This window comes from Peromyscus maniculatus, chromosome 17, assembly GCF_049852395.1.
Source record: "Peromyscus maniculatus bairdii isolate BWxNUB_F1_BW_parent chromosome 17, HU_Pman_BW_mat_3.1, whole genome shotgun sequence".
NCBI classification, from domain to species: Eukaryota; Metazoa; Chordata; class Mammalia; order Rodentia; family Cricetidae; genus Peromyscus; species Peromyscus maniculatus.
Window position 1 is genome coordinate 56,787,305 of NC_134868.1, and position 11,987 is coordinate 56,799,291.

The window sequence follows — 11,987 nt, forward strand, 5'->3', positions numbered from 1 at the left end:
CCACCTCAGCTTCCCAACATGGCAATGGTATGTTTACCACCAGCTCTGGGTCTGGAACCATGTGTGCCATCAACTATCAGAAGCAGTTCTATCAAAGCAGCATGTAGCCCAGAAACCTCTTTTTTTTTTTTTTTTTTAACTAGCAAAAACTATATTTAACACACAGCATAGTGCACAGCTTGGAGACACCTCTGTGTAACATAGCGTAGATCAAGCTACAAACCCGCCACACAGAGTAGCTCAAACCCCAGGCTGCCGCTAACTTGAAAGAGACAACTAGGAAGCTGTTTTTAGCTCCATTTTAGAACCTTTTTCTCAGGTTTTAGGTGGAAACTCTTGCCAACCCATTGGAGTGCCTGGGTTCACCATGTCCAAGCCAGGGGCTGTGGATCGAAAAACAGAGACAAGAGACAGCGGTTCATTCGCCTCAGCAGAATGCCAAATGCCGTTTATTGAAAGAGGGAGGAAACCTTAAATACAGGCTTACAGCACAATGGAAGAACCCCAGAGGCAGAAGTTCGCTACTGATGTTTACCATCTTGCATCTAAGCTGTTAACGCCCAATATGCAGGATACACAGACAAGGAACTTCCCTTAAGCATTCAGGAGGGTGGAAACCGGCAGGGAATTAGCACAGGGAGGACATCAAGGTCAGCAGGCAAGGCAACAGCTACCCAAACCGGGGGCCAGGGCTACACCTACACCTGGGCTCTTGAGTGAAGCTCTTCTCTTGCCTTCTGTCTCCCACCACTCAGACAAGGTACAAAAAGTGTCCAAGAATCCCACGCACATCTTGTAAACACTCAGCAAAAATGAAGTACTCCCTATGGGCTCTTCCAAAAACGGTCCCTTAGTTAGGGGTCTGAAAGGATGAAGTTGTGTCTGGAAGATTTTCTCACGCATCATCATTCTTGTTCTCTGTAGCCTGGCAACCCTTCCTCTCCCACAAACACCCAAAACAATGCGTCTTGTCCAGGGCCACAGGGCTGATCCCAGTGGATGGTGGAGGAGAGCGTAATCCTCTGTGAGGGAAAGAGGAAAAGAGATTATAAGAGATGCTACTGAACAGAGACACTCCATCTGCTGGGCTTCTGAAGGCTTCACAGGGATGAAGTGTTGGGGGAAACATGGAGATAACAGAGTGCCTGTAGATGGAGAAGAGGGAGATTCCAGAAGATGATGGAGCCAACACCAGCAGGTCTGAGAGTGCTGCCTCTATGCACAGGAGTTAAACAAACTCAGACGTGACACGTTTTTCCCCTGTGCGATAAAGCACTGTTATTGGCTGTAACTGGGATAACCCTCGGAAGGAGGTTTTGTGGATAAGGAGTGAGTGGGGCATCCTAAGAAGCACTTTAGAGTGTGCGCTATTAACCTTCACTGAGCTAATGAACGCCTTCCAGAGTCCTAAGTGTGATGTTGCTTCCTTTCGGCTTCCTAAGTAATACTGCTTCAGGACACTTGGAGAGTCCCTTCGCTTTTATTTTTGTTTGAACGTGATACAATGCAGCTTATATTTCGCCACAAAGGGGCATCCATCCAGGCAGTGAGCTCCATTTCAGGTGGTGGGTCTTGTCCATTGAGGCGACCCACCAAGGTAGGCCCAAACCAAGCTGACCACTGTCCCTTTGAAATAATTAATTGAAGAAATTTTGAAAAATAAACTTAGTTGGCTCTGAAAGGTAACCCACTATTTTACAGTAGGGGAAACGTGGATTAGAGGGTGGAGGAACCGCTTGGTCCTCTGCCTCCCGTGAATGAGAAGTCATATATGTCTGGAATGGAGCCTGGTTCTGATTCAGACAATCACTTTGCTTTTGTTCTTCAAGGACAGAACCCAGACAAACCCCCACTAGGTTGGGGGGGTGGGGGGAACTGGAGTGCTTTTCTGGGTGTCAAATCTTCCTCCAAACACTCATTTTCCCCAGAGGAACTTGGTTGGAAGTTTTGTTGAAACAAAACTGAATTAAAAAAAAAAAAAAAGTCAACTATCTCAGGGTTTTATTGGATTATGTCAGAATCTAATTGGAACAACTCTATAACCCCTCCCCACCCCCATTGTATAAGAAGTGTGAAAAAAAATCCAGTCTGTCTCCAGGTGACGTGAGCCTCTGAGGTGTGACCAGTGTTGTCTGTCTGGGTTATATCAGCATGTCTTAGGGCTTAGCAGCTGAGCACATGCTTGTCCAGGGCCCGAGGGTAGGAGGACTGAGTCCTGTACCAAGCAGGATGGCGCCACCCCACAGTGTGTGACTAACCCCTTAACCTGATGTATCATGGAACTCCAGCCAGAGAGACTCTTCAAAGAGCTGAGAAAGGAGCTAGTGACTCTGTTCACGGGGTGAGTTTGGACTCACGAGAGAAGCAACATATACAGGTGGAAGTACCTTTTACCACAGGGTCTCTGTGTATGAGGTAAGAGCGAGTCTCTGTTAGAGCAGCATCTTGCTGACTCCTGTTCCTTGGCTTTGGTGTTTTCAGAAGAGCAGGAGTGGGAAAATCCTATAAACATGAAGAGGCCCCCGCTTGGACCCTCCAGGGTGTGCCTGACTCTGAAGGAAATGAGCTAGACCTAGGGCAAGACATCTTGATTGGAGAAGAGCTTCTGGAAGCGCTTTGGCTTTCCTGACGCCTGTGTGAGAGACAGGCTAGAGCAGAGCCCTGACCAAGGGAGGGATCGGTGCTGAGGCTAAAGGAGCTTGCAGGCCAGTGACCCCGGAGAATAATCAAAGAGAAAGCTTTTCAAAATGCAGGGGCATATTTTGAGGTGTTTGCTTCGTTTTGTTTGTTTGTTTGTTTGTTTGTTTGTTTGTTTGTTTGTTTGTTTGTTGAGACAAGGTCTCACTATGTAGCTCTTGCTGGCCTAGAACTTACAGACTGGGCTGGCCTCAGTCTCAGAGATCTGCCTGCCTCTGCTTCTGGAGTGCTGCAATTAAAGGCGTGGGCAACCACACCCAGAAGTTCTTGGTTCTTGAAGCAGTGTCTTGCTCAAATATTCAGCTGCAATGACCTCTGGCCTTCTTAAGCAAGCGGTGACTGTTACCCCCAAGTCATATCCACACAGTCCAACAATTACCAGTTATCTGTGTGTAAACGGTTCATTGCAAGAGAACAATGTAAGGAAACAGCTCATCTCGTCAACTCCTTGCTTTGACCCACCAGCTTCTCTCCAGATCCAAGCCCTCCAGGAGACCCACTGCTTAGGATTTCAAAGCATGTTAGGAATGCAAATTCTCCACACACTTGCTGGATCACTGCCCTCAGTGGTACGATGTACCCCTGAGTGTTACAGAATGCCCAGATGTCTACAGCCACCTTGTCTATGTGACAAGGAATACTCAGGCTGTGCATCCTCACACTTGGCTAAATTTGAATCCTGGTTGCCCCACATACTCAACACATACCCAACAGCGACAGAAACCAAATTCTCCTTGTCTTCTCGGCATACAACACAACCAGAATGCTCCCAGTTTCCTCGCGGTTTATTTATGCAGCCATGCAATAAAGCTGTCACCAGCAGGGGGAAAGAATGCTGCCCATCCAGACTCACACCCAAGCGTCCCTGCCCTCTGCTCTTGGGTTTAGAAAATGCTGAGCAAGGTGACTGATTGTAAAAGCAGGTCCCCTTCCTCCAACTGCTCGGTGAGTGACAGATCATCCTCTGCAATTAGAGCTAAGATGAAGTTGAGGTCTGTCTGACGGACCATGTGCCAGCCATAAGGACCCAAGAAAATTAGGATTTGGAAGTGGCAAGCCACTCAAGAAAATCTGAAGTGCAGGACACTGACAGCTCTGGGCAACTGAGTATGAGAAGACTGGCCAGCTCGGACAGTGGGAAAATACCTGGTGACCCTAGAGCTGGCTCCCTGGGAAGAAAGGTAGAGGCCTCCAGGGCTGGGGCTCTGCAAAGGTTTGGTGAGGCCCAGTGTGCAGACCGTTGTCAGGGTAACATGTTACTCAACAAAGATGGGGAACCACCATCTCTACAGACTGCTAGCACTGCCCTGGCTAAAAACTGAAACCCTTAGAGTGGGAAGCCAGAGGAGCAAGACTTGAAAAACACCTTTACTCAAGTGGACTTCCGGGATTCACAGTAAGGAAACAGTAGTCCAGGGTAAAAACAAAGTTAAGAATGAGTAATATAGATTTGGGGTCTGGTTAATTTTGGTGCATGATGTTTTCATTTATATGCATTTTTTTTTAAATAAAGCTTATAAATTTAAAAAAGAATGTGTGTGTGCACCCTGCCTAAGCCTGATTGTCTCAGCTGGAGATGAGTTTAATGAACAAAGGAACCTGAGGTAGGAAACAGGGGCAAAAGAGGAAGTACCCAAGAAGGCTGAGAGATGTCAACCCAGCTTGTCATCACCCCAGGAGCTTACTTAAGGCTCAGCGTGGTTTTGGATTCTGGCGTCCACCCTAAGTTAACTCTCCGGGCCCCAGCAGAATATGGATTTCGATGGTTGTAAAGGCTCTCAGGGTGTTTCCAGGGAGTGCTATCCAGAAGTCAAGTTGGACCCTGGAAAAGAAAGCAAAGCCAAAAGGTCACCAGCCGAAGTGTCCTGCCGTGGACCTAGGGTCCATGAAAGAGTCCACACTCGAGATTGTGTTAGCACTGTGGCTCATGCCCCTCTATTTAGACTGGAAATTTATGTTACAAAAAAATCTTTTTCCCGCTTAACCACTTATATGATTAAGCTGGGAGCCGAGAGTAAACAGTAGCTTGTGCTCAGTTTAATATGCCCTTATCCAGAAGAACTACCATGGACCTGATTAGAACCTGAATTTGCTGAATATTGTGCAAATGGCCTAAATTTTTTAGCTAAATGCAATAATAGGGAAAAACTCTGGGTTGTCTCCCTTGTCCTGGGGACAAGAGATAGTCATTCAGTGACCAAGTCATAATTGAAGGTGGAATATGCTCCAATTTCTCAGCTTCCTGGGCACACAGCTGACTCCATCTCCAAGCTTTCTTGGCACCTCAGATGGTCTTCTGACGCAGTTGCACCAATAAGCTGCAAGCAGAGCTAAGTCGGGTAGGGAAAGGTCTCGAGTGGGTATGGGGAGTGGAGTTATGATCATAACGAGAGTTATGATCAGCAGGTGCCGCATGGGATCCTTGGCTTGTGTACTGTGTGGATGCCGTCCACAGAGAACGCCGCTTCCTTGCTCCTGTGAACTCTCCCCTTCTGTATGTTGTTCATAGATGATGCCTGACTTTGGCAGGGAGCTGCCTCTGACTGGAACTCTCGTCTTGTCTGCTCATCGCCAGAGAACGTAACTGCTCTGGATGCTTTGTCCGCTGAAGAAATCCTCTGAGGTAGAGTGGTAACAGAGCCGCCTCTTTAGAGCCTTTGTACTGAGACGTCAGAACAGCTTTGCTACCCAGGGCCCAGAGCAAACGCATCACTCAGCTGTTAATGCCCTCCTCCGTGCTCAGGAGAACTTGGCATTCCTCAGGTTCAATAGTTTACCAGGGGAGCTGTAGAAAAGTACAAGGTAGACATATCCTACAAGAAAAATCCTGGAGCAGGAAGACCAAGACATAGGCGGGACTGTTTTCCTCCCCAAGGTCACACTTTTTGGCTCTCCCTCACAGCCTCCTATGGGCATTTCCCTGGCACATCCTGCCATTAATCCTTCTCCACTGCCAGCATCTCCTCCCCCTTCCCATTGTCCTCCTCTCCCTGCTCCTTCTAGAAAGACACAAGGATACCAGTCCGTTGGATCAGGGCCCACTGTAACATCTCATTTTACACTGATGAGCGCTGTAGAGATGCGTGGTAGCTTTCTGGGGGACTAGGGGCTAGAATTCCCACGTCTCTTGTAGAAAGGACACAACTCAACCCATAACAATAGGACATTGAGTTCTTGAACTTGGGCCAGGGGAAACTTGGTGAAGGAGGCAGAGCAAAGCTCTGTTGAACACCGGTTTGCTCCAGCCCTCCATCTGTCCCTTCATGGACACTGCTCAGCACCCCACCTAACGCTGAGTATGTTCTCCACCTCACACACATTCATCATCTCAGTTCTTGGGATCTGTGGAGCTAAGATTCAAGCTCAGGTGTAGGAGTTAACCGGGGCCCCGCGATTGTGCCCTCAGGCAGGCAGCCCCTTCTAAGTGAACTGAAGAGTGTATGAAAGATAGCACCTTTGGTTTCTTTTCAGCCGGACCGTCTAGGAGATTGGGGGGGGGGGGTGCGGGAAGTTGGTCGTTGTTGTTAGTTTGAAAATATTATCAACCTGTCAATCACTCTGTTGAGGAAAGTCCCAAGCTTGGGCTTCAATCAATACAGCATCTCACAAAAGCATCTTATTTATTGGAGCCCAAGTTCTGTTAGTTTAAAGATTTACCTTTCCTCAATGTAAGTGGGGTTGTAAAGTTTATACACCAGGTTTTCAGATACAGATAGATATGTTCAAATTTTGATCTGTTCTGTGATATTTATATGAAATGGCATTGTAGGTTTTTTCTTTTTGTTTTTTGTTTTGTTTTGGTTTGGTTTGGTTTTGGTTTTTCAAGACAAGGTTTCTCTGTGTAGTTTTGGTGCCTGTCCTGGATCTTGCTCTGTGGACCAGGCTGGCCCTGAACTCACAGAGATCCGCCTGGCTCTGCCTCCCTAGTGCTGGGATTAAAGGCATGTACAGCCACCACCCGGCTAACATCCTAGTTTTGATATTCAATTTTTAAACTCTTTAAGTCGAAATTGAGTGGGTAAATTTCTCTTTCTTGTGTAGCAATCTAGTGACTTCGAAAAATCTCCTGAAAAGAAATGAGATATTTTCATTTGGAAAATCATTTAAACACACTCTCCCATAAAAAAAGAAGGAAAAAAAAAAAAAAGACATCCCTAGTCACATAGAAAATGTGGAAGGTGGTTTAGCACAAAGTAGCAAGAAAACCCAGAGGTTAGTGTGTCTGTCTGTCTGTCTGGACACTGTTGTGTTGGGAGGCCCTGCTGGTCAGAGGTTGCAGTCTGCTGTGGCCTGGCAGCTCTGAACTCAGGACAACATGGAGGACTCTCTGCCCCCTCCTCCCCCTCCCCCCAGGCCCCAGCGGAGACTTCCTGCTCTCCACCTGACTTTATTTGTAGACTCTCTCTAGGCCCAGATGCCTGACTTGTGACCCTTGACCCAGTTCCCTGCAAGAGTTTTCCTCCTGCTGCTCATACGGTAATCAGACATCACGTTATGAGCTTTGCTCTATGACTCTGCGGCCACATATGGAGCCTTATGATAGGAGCGTGCTGTTTAATGCAAATTAGGTGATGCCCAGCCACTGTCCCCGGCCTTTGTCACTCCCCTCACTCTGGAATAAAGTTGAACTATATAACACTGAAGCAGTCTCCAGGAAGGCTATTTCCACCGTACCACAGGTCATGGAAATACCCCGTGATTATGAAATACAGATCATGAAAATTCGTACCCCGCTTGCCGCTTCTGCCTTCATGGCCCCGTGGCCAACAGACCACGGGGAAAGAGGGGGCCCGCAGTTGCTGCAGACTGTCGGGAGAAAGTGATGGCCAGAGGTGTCTCAACTCCCAGCCATGCATCTCTTTTTTTTTTTTTTTTTTTTTTTGGTTTTTCGAGACAGGGTTTCTCTGTGTAGCTTTGCGCCTTTCCTGGAACTCACTTGGTAGACCAGGCTGGCCTCGAACTCACGGAGATCCACCTGGCTCTGCCTCCCGAGTGCTGGGATTAAAGGCGTGCGCCACCACCGCCCGGCCAGCCATGCATCTCTTAACATCCAAGTTTCCACTCTGGTTCAGGTTAGAGTGGACCTGCCACTGATCTCAGGCCCCTTGCGGTCTTGGGAAATTGGCTGGACCTTCAGCCTGTACCCTGAACGCATATAGGGCAGGTAGGCAGCACACAGTTCTCCCAGACTTTTCAGATGGAAGCAGGAAGGTTCTCAACCAAAGATCATTGTTTGAAGACACTGGGATAGGACAGAGGGGTCTCTGGGGCTCCCCAAGTGGAAGACCCAAACCATCTCTAGGCCAAAGAAAGGGGAGAAGGGAGCTGAGTGACATTTCCCATCTCCCCTCTTCATTTAGCTCTCAGAACCAGCCAGCTTCACCCACATGGATACCGGAACCCTCAGCCTTAGTGACCCCACCATGATCTCACCATGCTTGTGTGGTCACTCTGCTGGGTATGACCTGGGTCAGTGCCTGGCCATGGGACCATGGCATGAGAACAAGCAGCCACATGTCCAGAGGACATGGAACAAGTAAAGCCACGCTCTTCATCATCATGTTACCATCTAGGAGATGCAAAGTATCGAGAGCCTTCAAGAAGCAGCCCAGGAAAGCAGCAGTTTTCTCAGAGGGTGGGTTAGGATGCAGCCCTAGTGACCAGTACCACAAGGCTGGCCAGGATGCTTCCCACTCACCTCTGCCTAACAGCATGGTGTGGCCTCACCTCGAGGGCCTGCAGGACTCCAAATATCATACCCAGTAATGTTCTGCCCAAGGACCTTCCCAATGACACCACGATTAGGCTTTAAGAAAGATCTCAAAGCTTAGTTTTGCTTCCTTAGAGCATGCAGCTCCCTTTCTGAGCTCCACAGAAAAGGCAACAGAAGAGTCACATCGATGAAAAGAAGAGGGAACAAGAACTATCTGCTTCCTCTAAGGCTGTGGAGTCCCTGTGTGCCCAGACCCTGCCTTCAACCCCTTGGACAGGACAGAGCTGGATCTGATGGGAGCCTGGTCCTCTGTCCCCCTCTCAGTGTCACTGGTTTATCCAGCACTTGCTGAGCTGACTTGTTGCTGTGATGCCAGAGATGTGTAAAGATGTCGTCTGAACAGAGGCCAGAGGCCAACCCTCATGCCGTGCATGGACCTATGGGTAGAGCCACGCCTCTCAGGGGGATACTGACGTCAAGCACAAGGATAATGTCAGGTTTGTAAGGTTACACATGCCTTATCAATCCTAGAGGGCCAGTCCTGCTGTTTACAGTTGAGAAATATGAGACCCAAGAGGCTAAGGTCCCACAGGACTTAGTGACTAAATGCTGACCTAGGCCATTCCTGAGATGACACCAGCTATCCAATAATACTCCTGCAACTGGAATCTCAGGGCACTGCTTGCCACTTTAAAAAAAAAAATCATGAGAAGGTGTTGGGGAATATTATTTAAGGTGTTACTTTGGTTTATCTTGCATTTGTAACTCTATGAAACTGTGTTACTTTGCCTGTCTAAAATACCTGATGGCCTAATAAAGATCTGAATGGTCAATAATGAGGCAGAAGGAAGGATAGGCAGGACTGACAGGCATGACAGGCAGAAAGAATAGATAGAAGGACAAATCTGGGAGAAGAGATCAAGGAGTCAGAGAAGGAGGAGGACTCCAGGGGCCAGCCACCCAGCTACACAGTGAGCCACAGAGTAAGAGTAAGATTTACAGAAGTAAGGGAACAGGAAAAGCCCAGAGGCAAAAGGTAGACAGGATAAGTTAAGTTGAGGAAAGCTGGCAAGAAACAAGCCAAGCTAAGGCCAGGCATTTGTAATTAAGACTAAGCCTCCATGTGTGATTTATTTGGGAGTTGGGCAGTGGGCCCCCAAAAGGAGCCAAAATAAAATCCCCAGCAACAAGAAGGGATTTTGTAAAGGATAGGAGTTTATGTATAGTCCTGACTAGAACTAGGGAGAGAAAATTTCTCAGTTTCTCTCCACCTACAGATTAGAGAAGTACATTGCAATTTATAGAGGAAGAAAACCAGAAACCAGAAAATATACATACGTAGTTTTGGCTGTTAGATAATTTATCAGAGTTGTGGGATGGTGTAAGTTTACTGGGAAAGCATCTACCTCTGGGAGCTCCTTTGGCTTCAGCCCATCTCCCCTTAGTATGGAATTTTCTGGAGAAAGTTTGTTTCAGTTAGGACTCTTGCACATGGGTGGTGAATCCCTGCACCTCCTTTGAGACAACCAAGCCAAGCAAGCCACTGGAACTAGAAACTCAGCTCTTGCACTTGGAGGATTTATACAGAGAAAGAGAAAGCAGAGGCTCACAGAGAACATTTGCTACTGTACATGCCTAAAAGCTGAGGAAAAATACTCTTCTAGGCAGACTACACACCGCACTAAAACAGTGTGTTACTTTCTGAGACACGGAAAAAAAAGAGCATTTTTTTTAATGGTATTTCTGCCACAAGCCATTAGGGGGGAAAAATGTGTTCTTAGCCCAAGGTAAAAGGTACATTCTGTTACAGGAAATATATCAGCACGATGCTTATTTCTCACCAGGCTAACAGAACAGGCCAAGGAGTCCTGCAACCTTTGGAAATGGGATTAACATTTGGCACCATGTGAAGCAAGTCCAGATATATTTGCTGTTGTGACATCAAGATCTTGTCTAAAGCTGCCTGAGCCCGACTCTGCCGTTACTTATGCACCTGTACCTAGATATGCCTTGCTGGCTATAGAAATCCACTCCAAGTGCCAAGTTCAAGGACATTTAGCATGTTCACAGAACCTTGCAACTAGTGCTACAGTGAATGATGAACCTTTTCTGTTGTCCAGAAGAAGTTCCATGCAGCTTAGGCATCACCAGCCATCCAAACCCATCCCCTCAGCTCTCTCCACCCTTTTCTAATTTCTTTCTCTATAGATTTATCTTCTCTGGACACTTCACTTCATGTAACTAGGGTCAGATATACATGACTTGGCATATCCAGTTCCTGTCATTCAGGAGATGGGTTCACGTTTGGTTTTTTGTTGTTGTTGTTTTTCATGTTGTAAGTAAATCAGTGCTCTCTTATGACTACATAACCTTTTGCTGTATGAACATAATATGTTTTCATTGTCCTTCTTTGGGGAATAAGCATCCTGGTTACTTTTTTTTAAATTTAGTAACCATGCAGGTATGAACATTTATGTCTATGCCTCTGTGTGGTTTTCTATTACACTTCTAGAATCTCTACCCATGAGTATTGAGTCACACAGCAACTCTGTGCTTACTTCCTGGATGTAGCTAGATTGTTTCCAGAACTCTCTCATCATTAATATTTCTCATTTTTACCTGTTCTTCGTCTCAGAAGTTCAGTTTCTCCACATCCCTGCCAGCACTTAATATTTTCTTTTTTGCTTCTCCCCCCTACCCCACCCCTCTACCTCACCCCCCCCCCCAGAGCTGAGGACCGAATCCAGGGCCTTGTAATTGCTAGGCAAGTGCTCTCTCACTGAGCTAAATCCCCAACCCCATATTCTCTCTTTTGCATTGCAGCTACTTGGTACTTGAAGCAGAATCTTACTGTGGTTTTGACCATACGTCTTCACATTGAATGTGCTGTGACCATTTACGGACTTTATTGCCATGCATAGTTTTTCCCATTCTGTGGGTTGTTTTCTTAGTTTGGTAATGGTACTATTTTCAACAAAAGTCTAAATATTAATCAGTTTGGTGTATCTATTTTTGTTGTAATTGTTACTTCATATAATCTTATCTTTTTGAAAGATGATGAAGTTCAAAAGCCAGGCAGGTGTATCTTGATAAAGATATCAGTGTTGTCATTGAGTGTTTCTGGTTCTCTTCATTCCCATAGCTTCAGGACATGATCTAGATCAGTGGTTCTCAACCTTCCTAATGCTGAGACCCTTTAATTCTGTTCCTCATGCTATGATAACCCCTCAGCCATAAAATTATTTCATTGCTACTTCATGACTAATTTTTGCTATTGTTATGAATCATAATGTAAATATCTAAGATGCAGGATATCTGATATGCAACCCCTCTGAAAGGGTTGTGTAACCCTCAGAGGGATCGTGACCCCCAGGCTGAGAACCACTGATATGGCTCCTTTGCTTAGTTCAATAGGCTCTGTCTTCACCCACTCCTCTGCTTGCACCCCCAGTTTAAGCTGCACCCTGCGACCACTTGTTTTCAGTGTGAGACACACCCTTCTCCCTGTGTGAGTGAACCAGGTGGTGCACTCTCTGTCCTTGTTTGCCTGGGTGTCATTACTGGAAAGGTGGCTGTG

General features: G+C 46.7%; 1 long non-coding RNA gene across 1 annotated transcript; it reads left to right on the forward strand.

Moving 5' to 3' along the window:
• The first annotated feature begins 332 nt into the window (after positions 1–332).
• Positions 333–11,635, forward strand: LOC143269077 (uncharacterized). The gene is made up of 3 exons (XR_013045419.1): positions 333–4,093; positions 5,207–5,320; positions 10,255–11,635. It is a non-coding gene; the product is annotated as an uncharacterized LOC143269077 (long non-coding RNA).
• The last annotated feature ends 352 nt before the right edge of the window (positions 11,636–11,987 follow it).